The following is a 14,459-nucleotide window of genomic DNA, read 5'->3' on the forward strand; positions in this document are numbered from 1 at the left end:
CCAGAGGGTCTGCTTGTCATGCATCAGACTCCTCAGTCACTCACGTAGCTGTGGTGGTACCCAGTAACCCAAAGGCACCATCTCCATGGTTTCCCAAGATCAGTGGCTGCTCATGATGATGATTTCCCCCACAACAAACCAAATAGAAACCCAGAGAAAAGAAAAAGAAAAGCAATGCCTGCTGCAAATCCTAGTCTATAAAAATCCAAGTTCTTGTCTCCAGGCGTGCCGAGGGAGTATTAAGTCTTCTTGTCTCTGAAACGTATAGTACACAATGCTGCTTTCCTAAGGAATTTAGAGGGTTTCCTCCTTCTCACTCACGGCTGTATTCATAAGCAATTTGAGCAGATACATCTTGATGACTTCCAGTGACTCTTTGGTAAACAATGCCTTTTAAGTTTGACAGAGCATCTGTTATTTCAAAACTCCTCTCTTTAGAGCAGCAAATGTGTTGTACAAACCAAGAAAACATATTTGCTGCTTCGGAGCTTTAAATATTTAAAATGCAAAAATCCTTACTCTAAAAAGGAAGGGGGCAACCTGCCAGAGATAAATCCTTCTTAAGACAACAGAGCACGTCTCCTGTCTCCACTCCCAGAGCACACGCAGATCTTATTCCCACCTCAACCCCCTCCCTAAAATGTTGGCTAAGGAGCATGTGTTTGTGGAGGAGAGTCTCCTCGCCCCCACCCCTCCAAGAGCTTCTGGAGGACGAATTAAAGTTGGTGAAATTTAACTGATGGCATTGCTCCTAACATGTTCATATATATAGATGGTATATATGTGATATATGTATATCATATGATATAGATCATATGATAAATGTCTATATAGGCTATGTAGTACATATATGTGGGTGTGTCTGTATATATGATACATAGTTTATATGTGTGTATGTATATATGTGTATATGTGTGTACGTATGTATATATATAGACACATGCATACATGTGTCTTTATCTATATACATCTATATAGATCTAGCTATCTATATATCTATATAGATCTAGATATTTATATATCTATCTATATAGATCTATATAGATATCTATATATCTATAGACATGTAGATATAGATAAATATATAGCTATAAATCTATATATAGCTATATGTATATCTATTAAGTAACATGAGATCTGCCATTTAGTTTAGAACAGCGGCTCAGGGATACTTACGGACTGTTTTCTTTTCCTCTAGAAAGTCAGTCGATGGCTGATCGCTAGTGTGTGTGTGTGGGTGTGTGTGTGTGTGTGTGTGCATGTAAGAGAGAGGGGGTCTTAATTACGGTGAGAGCAGAAGACAAGCTCCCTATTACCATGATAATATGGGTAAGGGCCACGAGGAGGTGGAGTGGACATTCACATGAAGCCATTTGAACAGACAACCGTCTTGATTTTGAATGCTGCGGGCAGGAGAGGTGTCCTGCCCAGCCCTCTGTGAGGTGGCCGCTGTTTGGGGATCAGGAGGAAGCCTTTTTGGTGGATCTCTGCTGTAGCGTGCATTGCAGTAGTTCCTTGCTTCGGCGCCTTTATACTGGAGACAAAGACGTCTTTAAACCCTTTAGAGACTGAAAGGGAAATCACTTTGTCCTCAGCTTTGCAGAGTGAAGTGCTGGGCTCTTACTATGAATACACATGCAACAAACACGCCCTGGCTTTAAAGTGTCACTTAATGTCACTTCAAGGACAAACGTGCTCGTGTTCTGGGAAGGGAACTGAGTAGAAGGGAAGGTTACTGTAGCCCTCACATTTCTCAGCTTGCTTTTCCCTTTAGCAAAGAGCTACTGGTGGCATCTGAGCTTTCAAAAACCAGAGGATCGCAACGAGCCCCACTCGCAGTTGCTTCACGCACCGCACCAGTTTTCAACTGGAGCAGAGGGAGAGGGCTTGCAGGCTCCATGCTGCACGTCTGTTGACTTCGCTCCACCTAGTTGGCCATTATTTGCCCTTATTACACTTGTGGTAAGAAGCAAGTGTCCTCAAGTTCAGAATGAGGACCTAACTCAGAATGTTGATCTTGTTCCTCATCCCCTTTCTTTTCTTGTCGTGTCTTTTCTTTTCTTTTAACCTAGAGGTACGGTGTTCTCTGTATAGCAGACTATACTCATAGGGTTGGCAAACTTACATCAACCAGGTATGCAGCAGATGTGGGCAATCCAATTCCTGAACTGCAAGCTGCTCACCTTAACATCACAAATGCCAGGAGCGAGTGTTTTAAATGGGACGCCCTTGTGAATGCCAGCATTCAACCAGGACTCATGGTAGAGATGATCTCTTTTATTAGACCAAATAGATTTTTTGCAAAAAAGAGAGAGAGAGAGAGAGAGAGAGAGAGAGAGAGAGAGAGAGACATATCACCTCTACCACGAGTCCTGATTGCTTTTTCCTCTAGACCAATACGGCTACAACCTGGATACCTGGCACTTGGAAGCATTCAGCCATGCACCCATTCACTTGGACCATGGTTTATTTGGTCGAGAAGAGTTCCTCAAGAAAATACCAGTGCCTCTCTAGCAAGCATCAGTTCAAGGCGCAGCACATTGTCCCAGCATCTCCTGGTTGGATTTTGCCAGTGCTGTAACTTAACATTTCACGGGCCAAGGGAGGAGACTAAACAGGCAGAGAAGAAGAAGGAAAACACTCTTGATGAAAGCACTCGATTCCCCCTTCCCACAGATGCCTTTTCCTTGTGCCTGTTGGACTTAGACAGCTTTTCTTTAGGGAAGAGAGGCAGAACTGGCAGGAAACACCCCTCCCAGCTCAGATCAGAACAACGACTCGGGGATACTTCCTGATTGTTTTCTTTTCCTTTAGAAAATCAGGCGGGGGCTGATTTATCCCCAAACACAGCAGGTGTAGTGTAAGTATCTCTCTTGCTGATACAGAAGGGGATTTTAGGCCAGAGACTCTGGGGTTGGGCAAAGAAATAACAACCTGAACACGCACACTTGATCTAAATGCTTCCTGTTTATTGTCTGCTTGTTCCTCTAGGTACCCTGCATCGGAGAGACAGACCCTTCAACGAGCCTGAGCTAAAGCACCATATCCTTTGCTAGAGATGTCCAAAAGGGGTCCCAGTGTAACTGTAGCACTGTATTCATGGTATTTCTGCAAACTGTTGTAGCCTCTGACCTTCCTGGCTTTGATCACTGGAGATACACATGGAGTTGTTCCTGGAGCAGAGCACTTTGGGGCTCTTATATTATTCTAAATATTTAGTCTTTCATGTACATTAAAGTCCATCACAGCACCGAAGCCTTCGGACAGCTGATTTGAATGATTTTTTTTTTTTTTGGTGGGGTAAAGAGGTATGCAACAGAGTATAGTAAAACAACCGTTATAATGGAAACTGTGAACAGCAAACAATAATTAAAGATGGGAACAACGGGGAGTAAGAAAGACACAGAAGAAAGCAAAACAGAGAGCCAGTCTCCATGCACACAAACAGCTAAAAGGCACTTACAAACTGAAATGAATTGATTTAACTGAACGGGTGTTCGTACCTTTAACAGATAAGGGCATGCAGGCAGTTGGCCGTGTCCGTATCAGTGTGTCCGTATGAGTATTAAAAAGTAGAATGAGATCTGCCATGGGAAGGCACTGAAGCACTGTAATATCGCAGCTCAGGAGCTAGCTAGCGCTGGGGAACTCACAGCATCAGAGCGCCTTCTTCCCAGGGACAGCTCTCAGCTCTCCACCGCAGCGAGCAAGGACTTGCCTTGCTTTCCCCAAGCTAAAGGCATGAAACACTAAATCAGTCTTAGGAACTCGCTAATTTTTTGTTTGGCTCCTTTCCCTGCGTGGTGGCTGGTTGTTTCCGAGCCCCTTTAAATGTTACAGCCTGAATGATTCAAGACAGGCTATCCTGATGGAAATGAAATGTGATGTAGGCTGGGAGGAGGTGAGAGTCTAATTTTCAAAGCCAAGCTGATCCCATGCTCGTTCCGACGTGGTGAAATGGAAAATTAAATCTAATGCTTTATTAAGGATACAAACAGGGTCTGAAAGAACATCCCGCCAGGCACATGGCCGCGGGGGAAGCATTTTTATAGGAACATGCAAAGGGGTTTGTGTATCATTAAGCCCTGCAAATTGCAGACGTCTGCTCTGGTGTCTAGGAATATCTGGAATTTGGTGATATTTGCAAACGCTCTGGGTTCCTGGGCGAGGCATTCAGTCCAGAAGTGGGCTGCTCGGAAGAGCGTTTCAAAACAGTCCGTAAATATATTTACTGAGCCACCTGTGTAATCTCAGAGGATGGACGTACCTTTCCACGCTCTCTATCCAAATAGTGCGATGATGATGACTACTGAAAACTGCTGGTCACAGTGCAACATATGCTCACGATGTAGCCATCCTTCTAAATGCGCTTTCAGTGCACAGCAAATCAGAAGTCAGCACACTGAAGGCCCCCTCCATCTGTCACATTTATGCTGCAATTGTGTTGATCCCGGAATATATAGGAAGGGTGCTTCATGCGCACCCAATTTAAGGCACCAATGAGCCCTAACCATGTTCCCCATAAAATGTAGAAGCTTTCTATGACTGTTATATAGCACCTTCGATGTCATGTGTGGCAGGGGGTGAGAATCAGGGGACTGTCAGTCCTGGGGCCCAGACCGCACTGGGGTTTGGAACAGACCCAGGACCAACAAATTGCTGATTGTTAGCTCTATCAGAGGTGGTGGGGGAGGGAGAAGGGAGGGGAAGAGTGCCAGTGTCCAGGACATTAAACCCAGCGGCAGGCAGCACTGGCTATGCTGCCCAGCTCAGGGAGAAAAGACTCCTGGCAGGAGGGCAGAGGAACCTTTGGCTTCCTCCTCAGGGACTTTAAATGCTATGCTGGGCATCTTGGGCATAACTGACTAGTGTAGGGTTTTGGAAATTAGCTTATTGTCTGCCCTGACAGGCATTGGGAACAAGAGCTGGGACTGTTCAGGTTCTGGGACTGACAATCAGCTGTTTGTTGGCCTGAGTCCCCAGACAGCCATGAGTCTCAAGCAGGACCTGGGACTCTCTAGCAGAGCCCATATTTTCTGATTGTTGCCACCATATGTGGGCACCCCACTTCCAACTTGCTAGTGCATGGAGAGCCCAGGCTTCCTCTTTACTGGCAAGTAGTAATGGTGCTATTGGGATCTCAGCCTTGATCCCAAAATTGTGCCTCCTGCCATGCATGTGTGGCATGTCAGGAGCTGTGATTATTCGGACTGAGAACCCTATCATGCCATGAAATGAAAGTGTGCAGGCTTCACTTGTACTATGCACAATTTAAATTGGCAGCCAGTTGTGGTAATAATGATTAAGTTCTTGAGATGACAACACAAGAAGACCTTTGGAAAGGCCACCAGTTTCATAATATTCTCTCTGAAGAGAGGGCAGGGGAGGGAATATTACCTGCTACATCAAGTTTCTTAGTTACTGCACAGAGAAGCACAAAACCTTCTTGACCTCAAATCTCAACTGACTGAGTGCTTTTTAGACTCTTGTGTCTGTGTCAATCAAGGCTTCAAATCTGAAACAATAAAATGAGGGCAATAGCCATACACAAGAACTTCAGCATTTTGGTGAAAGCCTAAGAGAGGACGGCAACCTTTTATTGAAGGATTTCAGCACTCTGGACAGTCCAGGGCAACTGGGCCTTCAGGACCTTGGAGAGGATCTGACTCATGCTCTTAGCAATGGGCAACATAGAAGGCCAGCCCAAATCTGCCACTTTGATTGACTCACTTTTAGTTACCTTATTCTTGATTTCTTTCAGGGAAACTTATACATAACAGCCTTCCTGCATGTGAGCCTTTGGAAATGTTTAAGCACCAGAGGCCAGAACCTTTTCCATCCTGCTCCAGTAAAAGGACATGCTGGAGCCTAGGAAAACTCGTTACTTGTGTAATGTTTTCATCTTACCCTTTAGACTAAGTCACAAAAATCAGCAACTAGGAAGAAGACCTACTTTTTTTTTTCTATCAGTGTCTGTTTGTGGATGGCAGCAGGGTAGAATAGGATAACATTTAGGGCTAGATTCTATTTTACCTATTATGCATCTAAGTAGTGCTTAGATAAATAAGGCCTTCCAAACTCTATTACCTCCCAAAAATGTCTAAGTAAAACAACCACAATGTTATTGGGATAAAAGATAGGACAGATTCCCCTCTTCTTTATCAAACATTCACTAGATGTGATTTTTCTCTTAGTAAGATTTTAGGACTTGTATGGCATTGTTGTACCTTCCCAGGGTGAATGAGAGTTAGATGACTACCTAGCTATACTGGGTAATTTCCAAGTATGCATACTTGACTGAGATTAGTTGAGCTATGTGGATTTTGATGTAAAATCTGAGTAAGTGCACTAGCTTTTATTAAACCAACTAAATAGTTGGGGAAAGTTCTTTGCAAGCTTTTGAGCACAAAGACCCTTCATCAGGCATATGGAAGTTTTGCAAGATACATTGGATAACACATAAGATATCACATCTACCCAAAGAACCTTGCCTGCATATGTCCTTAGACCAGCATGGCTACAACCAACAACCCTGTAATAATTGGAGAAGGGTCTGGCCCTGAGCATGAAATCTTAATCCACCTTGCCTGAGTCCTTGAAAAAACAGTTAATATGTATACTTTTGTAGCACACTTTCATTCTAGTTTTAAGATTATATCACAAAAATGATATCGAGGAGGAGGGCCTTCCTAATTATGTTAAAATGTTGGTCATGGTTTAAGGCAGGGTAGAATAGGTTCACACTTACATGCCCAAGTATTTCTTAGGGTGATGTTACCTGTTAAATTTGCATGTGCTAACTATGGATGTTGTATGGTATTAAAGACTGCTCACATGCTGTGACCAGTCTAGTGAGCAGGGGCATAGGTAAAAGCTGCCAAGTCTGCCCCATGGATGCCCATCTCTGGTGGCTGCCCCTCTTCTGAAGCTCCTCTGTGGCTCTCCTATGGCTTCTCACTCTCCCATGGCTTGTCCATCACTCCCCCATGGCTGCTTCCCCGTGCCTGCCTGTCTCCTCTGTGGCTTCTCTGCTGCCACTGGCTCCACAGCTCTCTGTCAGTCCATCAGTTGGGGACAGTAGAGTTCAGGAGGGTAGATCATGCACAATGGGCATATCTACATGTGCATATTTACTGAGCACTAATCAAAATTACTGCACAGTATGGACATGTGTCTACATGTGTATGCTCATCCTGCACAATAAATATGGCAACTTATGCTGACTTAAGGGTAAATTTGATACGTGTATCATTCAGATATCAAATTTACACCCAATTACTTATTGCTCAGTAGCACTCATGTAAACACCTTACTGCACAGTAATACGGTGTGTGTGGACTGACCGGGGACTAATTTTAGTCCCCAGTCAGTCCACCAGCAATGTTAATGTGCACTTAACTTACTGTGCAGTAAATTTAAGTCGGCATAAATTCACATGTAGACATGCCCAATGGGGGGGTAAACTGCTCATATTGGCTCTTTGGAGCTAACTGATGTTACTGCAACATGAATTGCCAAAGACCAGCTGGGGATACTCCTCACCTGAAGATGCATAACTTGGAGATGCTCAAAGTTCACATGGCTGATCTTCTCCTGCCTTAATTTTGCAGATATTTCTGTCTTAAGCACATTTAACATGTGAGATGGGTAACATATAACAATAGCTTTAGACACTTAAGAGGAGGGTAGGACCTGGCCCCATATTTCTAAAGCCTGTCTTTCTATGAAATGCTGAAATATAAGCACACAGTTCAGTGCTAAGCACTGCCATACCATGTAAATTTTAAGTTGCTCTGCTAATCAAATTAACCTTTTTGTCATTAAACCCTTTACTAGTGATTCTGAAATATATATTCTGAAATGCCTGGGGGTAACTCAGATCACAGCTTCTGATCAAATCAAGGTTTTGAATGAGCAGTTATTCCAGAGGCTGGTTCTTGGCCCATAACCATTTGGAGCTCAATATATATTCATTGTTATCTTCAAGAAAAAAAATAGTTATCCTTTTGCCTAATGGATATAAAAAGATTTCTGCCTACTGCTCTCTGGCCTATATATGTATTCTTCATTTTGCCTGAAGAGAGCAAGACAATCAAATATTACACATCACATACAATGATGGGTTTTTTTTTCCGTCACCTCAGGTATTTTTAATGCTTCTGTCCTTTGAAGATTATTCTCTTTAACTTGCTAGAGAGGACTGTCTCTCTAATTTAAATATATTTCCTAATCTAAAGAACTGGCAGCTAAAAATCAGAGAGATTTTCCAATGCCCTTTACAATGTGTTGGCAATATTATCACCCACCCTGCAGAACACAGTAACCTGAGACTCACTAATATCAATACCTCTCTGCCGTCCAGGCTCTAAAGTTGCTAATTACTTCGCTTACTGCAAAGGTGTCAATGCAACTTTCTTGTAATGAAGTTTCAGTCAATTAAAAACCTGGCTTGGTATATTTAAAAGGATACATGTCTGTGTGACTGGACATAGATGGGGCGAGTGTAAATCAAAACATATTTTTTCTTTATTTTAATTATCTGCATAAAGAGACAGATGCAATCAGAATCCAATGGGTCATAAAAGTTACAAGGCCCTTAACTGCTTAGTGACTTCAAAGGAACAGAGTCTGCTTACACTAGAAGATGTAGGTGGATTTGCAGAGGTTTATGAATTTGGGGATATCATTTTCTTGTACTAGAAAACATTTTATAATTTGGCATCAGCATACCAGAGATATATGGCTGCCATTACCATTAGACATCAAGCTGGGTGGGTTCTCTTCTCCAAATGTACATAGATTGCCTTCTGACTTTTTAGGCATGTGAGTACACTTATTTGCCAATGGCATCCTCAGAATCACTGCTTAGCTGCTCCTTACCCAATAGGCACCTCAGTTTTTTTAATGCCTAAGTATATGCTAGTTGACATGTCCAAATCCACCCAGTACTGATGGCACCCTGTAACTGACAAGCCTCAAGGAGTTATTTCATGCTAAAGTTCCTGAATCTCCAAATCAAGTTTCTCAAAGATACAGGGCCAGGATAAGCAGGGCCCTGCCTTACACAAAAGTCAGACCCTGCCTAAAACAAAAGGCAGCTGGGAATATACATATGTGTGTAAGTGTCTGTGTGGATATGTGACCTAAACATTAAGCAATTGCGTTTTTTGGGGGTGGATTTCTCTCCACCTTTTCAGTGAGAGATATTCCATTTTGTAGAGACTTCTCCCCCACACAGATGATATAGACACAGGGTTGTAGAACCAACCTCTCTGTCTGGCTGAATTAAGGTTTAATTCTTTATACAAAAAACCTTTGACAGGAGAGACAGAGGGGAAACTCCTCCAGAATAGCCCTGTCATGAAAGAAGTCACATACGATAACTCAAAATCAAGCGGATGAAGCATGATTTGAATCCACGTTTCCAGCATCCCAGTCGAGTGCTCTAAAAACACTAAGCTATGCTTGGGTCTCTCATTCTCTATCCTGAAGGTTAACAGTTGAGGATCCTAGTAGAGGCTTGCCAGACAGAAATGCCTATCTCCCACCAGGCACACCAGATAAGGTGTCTAAACTCTGCACCTTTGTTCTGCAGTTCACTCCTTGTTGCCATAGGTGCCTCTCTAAGCTATTCCTAAGGATCCTTTTTTTAGAAGTCTATGTGTTCCCAACCACTGTATGAGGGAACTGGAGACCTAACTTAGAGCTGATGATTTCAGTAGCTGGCACTGGCAGGGCACCTACAGGTTTTTTATTGCAGTGGAGATATACTAAACTAAAGTTAGCTTTCTTCTTTTTAAACAATCATTACAAGGAGAAGGTAGGTTTAGAGTTGTGTACGTGTAGTTCAATGAGACGAAAAAGGCATTAAAAAGGAGAGAATAAATCTAAAGGACCTCATACAGCTTATCTGCCCACACTACCCTACTTTGCCTTTTTTCAAGACCTAGCCCTACGCAGACCTTGCTGTACCCTAGCCCTACCAGTCTCTCTAAATTCCTACTTTTTGGTGACATTACCAGAATTATTTCCCCATGACCATCTTTCTCATCCTTTCAAATATCCATTCCTGAATCCAAGTAAAACAATGAAGATAGTAATGTCAAATCACTCTACATGTTGTAATTGGGTTATTGCAGCACAGTATTTAAGAAGCCTTGCTATGGCATGGATTCAAGTTCTGCACTGGGCTCATGTTGAAGGATTATATCCGTTAAGCCAGAAGTATATGAGTACCCAGTCATTTGAGGTGTGGAGTTAAAGGTGGTTGCATGTGAAGCTAATCACATCATCTTCTTGTGTGCCAGTGAATATAGAAATGGGTGTGTCTTAACCATGCTATCCTATGGACCATTTGTCTTGGACACTTTTGATTAGACTTTTTTGACTTCTCATAAGTAGAAGTTAAAGTTTTCATATTCAATGAGAACCTTGGTGGATTAATCAGATTTGTAATGATTCAGTTAGATATTCCTGTTTGCAAGTTTTCTTAAAATGTCCTCATCTCAATAAGAGCTTACAAAATCCAACTCTTAGACCCTAATTTATCAAAGAACTTAAGGACATACTTCACTTGAAGCATACACTTAAATCAGTCCATATTCATTAAAGCATTTAAATGGGGGTCAATGGGATTTAAGCAGTGCACAAATCCTTTGCCAAATGAAAGCTTAATAGCACTGATTTACATTTAGAACAACAGTAATGCAATTATTATTGATTTCTGGTAGTGCACAAGGAAACCAATATGGATCAGGGTGTCACTGTATCAGGAGCTGTACAAAAACATAAAATGACCTGGTCCCCCAAATGCTCATAAACTAAGGATCATATTCTGGCATCCTTATCATGCTGAGTAATACCTTACTTGGGACCTGATCACATACCTATTGGAGTTAGAGGAAATCTTTCCTAGATCACAAAGGGCTTTGGATTACACTCTTGGTGAGCAGTTCCAGTGAAATCATTTGAACTACATGACAAATTAAATGTTACTTATCAAGAATATGGCTGGTCTGAAGTAACAGTCTACAGTCTAATTTGCTTTGTTCTAATACATTCATAACAATATTGGATGATTTAATAGTGGATATCCATCTTTTACTTCCCCCTTCTCCAACTCTTTGTAATTTTGGGAGAGGGTTATGTTGATGGGAACAGGTCTCTCTTTTTATTTTGATTCTATATTTACTGAATCAACTTACAATTCTCACTTCCTTTTCTTCAGAGCCACTGAGTCTCTCTAAACCCATTTGATTTTCCCCAGTCTTACTACTGCCTCCTACTTAGATCTAATACATGTTCTGACTCACTTTAGTCTTCTACTCTGCCATCAATCCCTTCTCCCCTTAATTTTCAAACACCATTACCACTAAAGACTGGGCACTAAATGCCAACTTTTGCTTTCTTTCTTTACTCCATCTCTATGTCATTTCTCTGTTATCTGTCTAAACTTCTTTTAAAGAAAGCTGTCATAATTAATTAAAAGAATCACTTTTTGATACTTTGTTGAAAATGATGTGATGGTAGAGTAGAGGAGGTGTCCGTCTACAGGTCAGAAGGTGTGAGATTAAACGTCACTCTGGACTTGTGCTGAAAGTCATCATTAGTCAGCCCAACTACAAATGAGTACCTCGTGACTTGGGTGGAGAGTCAGAGGTGCCCTGTCATGATGCTAACCAGATCATTGTGGCTATCATTGAATATGGAAGCTGACCTTGTTTAACCCTGGGACTATTGATTCTTATCTCATTACCCCCATTAACTTTTGTGACCCCTTTTTTCCAATTAATTCTTTGCTTGTATGCCTTTCAACCCCCCCCATTTCTTCCACTCCCTCCTGCTTTCTTACCTATTGTATTCTGATCACTCACTTCACTTTATACTCGTCTGTATGCTGTCCTTTCACAGCATTTGATGAAGTGAAAGCTCATGCTGTCTCTGTATATATTGTTTTGTTAGTCTATAAAGGTACATATCTACCCTGCCTTCTGACTGCCTAAACCAGCAGTTCTCAAATTGTGGGTCACAACCCCGAATGTGGTCACAACATTAGTGGATGCGGTCATGATAAACAGGGATCTGGGGGGCACAGGAGACATGCTGGAGAGGCAAGATGGGTCCCACAGGTGATGTGGTGGGAGGGGGGTGGGAGAGCAGAGGCGACATGGCAGGGGTGGGGAACAGGGGGGGCAAGGTGATGCAGCAGAGGGGGCATGTTCTCTCCTGAGATTTCTATGTCCACAGTGGGGAGTGGGGCTGCAGTTGGGCTGGACCAGTTCCAGGCAAGAGTCACCTCTGTGGCCAAGTGGGCAGAACCCGGCATGGGTGGGAGCACCTTGCCACCCTGGCTGCCAAGTTGAGGTGCAGCAGTGGTAGCACGGAGTTGTGTCCCAGCTGCTGTCAGGCAGGCAGGGTGCACCTCAGTTTGGTGGTCATGGCAGTGCGGTGCTCCCTCCCATACTGGGTCCCTCCTGCTGGGCCAGAAAGCCCCAAGGGGAAGGGCAGCAGGGTGGGAAACCCCAAGCCCGCAGTGGGCAGGCCATATCCTCCACTCTCCTCCCCTCCCCATGGGCGGCTGGGCCACCTGTGGAGGAGGGGATGGGGGAGCTGGGCTCTATACTCTGCTTCATCCGCAGCAGCTGCTGCCTCCCATGTCATGGGCAGCAGCCAGGGCTCAGATGCTGCTGGGGGGGCATGGCATGGGGCTATGAGCCCTGCCCCTGGGGCACCTAGGAGGGTGAGGGGCTGTGGGTTGGGAGTGAGGGGCACTGGCAGTGTTAGGGAGCTGTGGGTGGGGAGTGAGGTGGGATCAAAGGGCCATGCTGAGGAAATGGGCTCATGAATGGAGTCATGCTAAGGAAAGTTTGGGAAACACTGGCCTATACCATGCTAGCCTGGTATCTAGGGTCAGGCAGACCATGAATGGCTTAAAAGCTGGACTGTACTGACAGCCTTAATGAGGGAGGAAGGAAAAACCCACTCATGCTATATTTTCCAGCATCCACTTCTCTGTTCCCAAATCCTTCCTTTCTTCAATTTTGGAAATAACAGAGTCTCTTATGTCTTTTTAGATGTCCATAAGCCTGCCTTCATTATGATAATTACAAAAATATTGTAAAGTAATCCAAAGAGAAGTGATAGATATTCTGATGTAGTATCGTTACTGAAAATCCAGTCATTGTTTCTGTAGCAAGCCCAAAATTTGTTCACTAAATATGCAAGAGACAAGGATTTTTGCAGGTGGGATCTTTTATTACAACAACTGTAACATCAATAATAAACCAAAATTTGCTTCCCCATGACTATTTTATGTAATTGGGTTACAATAAAAATGAAGTAATGATAGTTTAAAAAAAAAAAGAGATTGCTGATGCAAGTAGCCCTTTCAGGCACAGGATATGCGCAGCCTCTCTGACATTATTTAGATATGCTGCCTTCGAGAGTTACCTGAATTGTACAGATCCCTGCAGCAATACATCAACTGAATTTACAAGGAAAGGGATAGATTCCCTTGAGTTGATGTGACAATAGCTTAGTAGCTCCGGATTGTCTTACATCAAGTGGAGCAGCCTGTCTAATATGCCTTTTAGATTATAAAGGAGGAAAAAGTAAGATCCCAACTGAAATTTAAATTTCTGCAATGATGACAGTGCTAATTATTAATAGGCATAAATCATATGTGGCCAGAGTTCAGGCAACAGGACACATGAGGCTCGTTGCATTCCACAATATGTCTTGCAAACACATTATGTCTTTAATGTCGCTGTGTGACCTGTTGAGATTAGAAAACCCAGCATGGTGTAATCCTGCATAGAAATGGAGGATTGGGATTTGTAGTCTCCCTTCTGCATTAAAGCTGATGATAGATGTAATCTACTTCTTTGTCTATGGCCTGTAACGCTTATGGCAAGTTGCCAATTTAGTCTATGGCTAGGTTAGGTTTGTGTCCCTTTTTATTTGGTCATAATTTCTGCTGCTGATAATTCAGTCTTTCAAGTCTCATAGGCTAAGTACAGGCATTCAAGAAGGCCAAGACAGAAGTGCTCTAACTTTTGAACTTTACTCTAAGCATTCAAGGTTAGGTTAGGAGCAAGCAAAACAAGCAAAGCCTGTCTCCACAGCCTGAGCACAGCAGGTACGGGGAGCTCTCATATACTTCTCAGCATGGCTCGTGGGTTCCTCAGGCTGCTGAAGACTCCCAGGCAGAGCCAAATGCCTGAGCCACCCCTGAACAACTGGTGAGGACATCATGACTGCTCACCTGGACCTGATGTAACAGTGGCTTGTCATGGCTATGAGCCATCAGCTGACTGTTCCCTGCAGGCCTACGCAGTGTACCTGTGCCCACCAACTCTGTGTGTGTGTGTGTGTGTGTGTGTGTGTGTGTGTTCAGTCTTCCACGTGGACAATCATCAAGCCAAGAACACCTAAATTCAGAGTAGGCAACCACATCCTTC

Source organism: Gavialis gangeticus, unplaced genomic scaffold (assembly GCF_001723915.1).
Source record: "Gavialis gangeticus isolate Ggan-Ray unplaced genomic scaffold, GavGan_comp1, whole genome shotgun sequence".
NCBI classification, from domain to species: domain Eukaryota; kingdom Metazoa; phylum Chordata; order Crocodylia; family Gavialidae; genus Gavialis; species Gavialis gangeticus.